Genomic DNA, 2,682 nt, shown 5'->3' on the forward strand with positions numbered 1-2,682 from the left:
TACATTTACAGAGTAGTTAACAGGCTGAAGCTATAGCACAGCTTGTAGGGCGTTTGCCTTGCATGAGGCCAACCTGGCCGACCAGAGTTCGATTCTTCCACCCCACTTGGAGAGCATGGCAAGCTACTGAGAGTATCTTGCCTGCATGGCAGAGCCTGGCAAGCTCCCTGTGGTGTATTTGATATGCCAAACACAGTAACAACAAGTTTCACAATGTTACTTGGCCCACTCCAGCAAATCGATGAACAATGGGAGGATAGTGACAGAGTAGCTAATGCTTCATTATTTTGCTTTATCCATTCAACACCTCGTTGAGCAAGACATTACAATGATAATTCATAGAAAAAAAACCTGTGAAATTGAAAAAGATGACCAGGATTAAATTTAGAAGTGTGGCATGCTGACTATATTTGACTTCCATTTGTAATATGTGCATGTGTGTATGAGTGTATGTGTGTATGTATGTAGAGGTGAATACAGTAAAATGTTAAACTGGATTCTATGTACTGATGTTTTTAAAAAATGTTTAACATGTTTTTAAAAAATCTCAAGATTCAAAGAAAGGGGCATATCTTCTCAGTATTAACTTCAACTATTTATTTATTTAGTTTGTTATTTTAAGATTCAGATAGGAGTGATCAGCGTGCTTCATGTCTAATCATGCAGAGACACAAATTACAAATCGTTCAAACTCCAATCATCATGTTCTATCTGCCCTCTGAATAGAGGAAAAAGTAAAGGTTATCTTACCTGACGATCAATTTCAATTATTAAGGAGTTATTTGATATAAGTTGACTTTGATGATTCTGTGAATTGTCCAGCCTAACAGAGTAGTTTAAGAACCAGAACATACTAAATTTGAACCTTAGGTTCTGTATCTATATAAGAGAGTTAAAGATAGCACTTACTTTGACCTTCTCTCTCTCTCTTTAAAGTCGTTGGCATTTTGGTACTACTGAAGGTGCCATACATAACTTTGCACATTAAAACCATAAACATTAGCATTATTGTGACTGAAACTATAATGTTTTTAAAAAGGCAGATGAAAGCATAAGTGATTTCTGGTTCATTACTCTTTCCTGAATGCTTTATAATTGCTTCACATCTGGGTTTCATTTCCTCCACTGAAAACCGAGAACCTTGGGGTGAGATAATTTTATAGATGGCTTTTAGCTCCAATGTGCTCCTTCTCTGATACCATTCTTGAAGATCCGAGTAAGGGGCTCTGAGAAGGTATAAAAAAGCAAAAGAACAGCTGCTTTCATAGAATTCCTACAGCCATTACATTCTAGTATCGACTTCAGCTGGTGTCTGAGTTTTTCCATATTTTTTTTTCCTCTCATGGTGTCTTGAGTGCCAAAGTCACAACTTTCTTCCACTTTTCAGGAAACCGGTTAGTCATACCAAGGTACTTCAAACACAGGTGCTGGTGGAGCCTGCCAAAGGTAAAGTGTGCTTCACATCTGTGCATCTCCCCACCCTCCTTCTCTTGAGAGGAGAGGATGCTGAACTCTAACACTGATCCCTTTGACAGAATACAAATTCGACTTCAGCAGACAATGTTCCCTGGGGCCCTTCATGGGTCAACCTGTTATTTCTGTAGGTCTTTCCACTCTCATAATCAGGAATTGGGATTCTGCAATGTCTTTTCGCGTTATGTCACTGGTGGGGGAAGTGAGTATGCTTTCACTCAGTGGGTAGGGCGCTTGCCTTGTACACAGCCGACCCGGGTGACCTGAGTTCAATTCCTCCACCCCTCTCAGAGAAGGTACTGAGAGTATCTTGCCCACAAGGCAAAGCCTGGCAAGCTCCCCCTGACGTATTCAATATCCCAAACACGGTAACAACAAGTCTCACAATGGAGGTGTTACTGGGCCTGCTCGAGCAAATCGATGAACAATAGGAGGACAGTGACAGTGACAGTGAAAGACAGAGTTTGACTCAAGAAAATGGAGAGGAATGGCAGACCAAGTCTGAATAAGTGATTTTTATTTTCTGCATTTGGGGGTTAGAACTTTCTCTTGAACAATTCCAGGCTGTGCCGATTCAATCAGATTCTATCTTAAAGGCAGTCCCCAGGAAACAGATGGAATACATGTGATAAAAATGTAGTTTCTGGACTTGAGCAATATTGCTCCCAACCTGGATGGTCTGCAACTACCTTCATTTGATCACACAAAATTTCATGTCATCTGGAGACTGAAATTTGAAGGTCCGCATATATCTTTATCATTCTTTGTGAAACCTGGAAGTAAATCTTTTATAAGCGTGTGCTGAAGCAAAAATATGATTATTAAAAAGAAAGGCTAGGTTGGGATCCAGAATAATGAGTAATTTATAAATATGTATAGCACACTGGCAGAGGGACAAAGCCACGCGGGTTCCGGGGCCGAGATCTCCAAGCCTACTCGGATTGGAGTCGAGCATCCTCCACCCAGATCCTCCAAATTCCAGTAGGCGGGGGTCACACCCACCACCTGGCCCCCTGGTGCCGTGTAATCCCATCAGCGGCCAAGACTCAGAGACTATAAAATCCAGCTCCTGGAACTGCGCGACCGCATTCGCTGCCGCACAACATCTTATCAGGACATCTTTTTATGACATCTTATTATCTCATTCCTACTTTGGACAAAATTGCAGGCTATCGAATGTAGCCTGCCCACAGGGCAGAGTCTGGCAAA

The 2,682-nt window shown here is 41.5% G+C and overlaps 1 non-coding gene across 1 annotated transcript; it reads right to left on the minus strand.

Moving 5' to 3' along the window:
* Positions 1 to 623: 623 nt before the first annotated feature.
* LOC130018707 (U8 small nucleolar RNA) lies at positions 624 to 757 on the minus strand. The gene has a single exon (XR_008791598.1). It is a non-coding gene; the product is annotated as a U8 small nucleolar RNA (small nucleolar RNA).
* Positions 758 to 2,682: the final 1,925 nt, after the last annotated feature.

Source organism: Sorex fumeus, unplaced genomic scaffold, assembly GCF_029834395.1.
Source record: "Sorex fumeus unplaced genomic scaffold, SorFum_2.1 ptg000265l, whole genome shotgun sequence".
Classification (NCBI taxonomy): Eukaryota; Metazoa; Chordata; class Mammalia; order Eulipotyphla; family Soricidae; genus Sorex; species Sorex fumeus.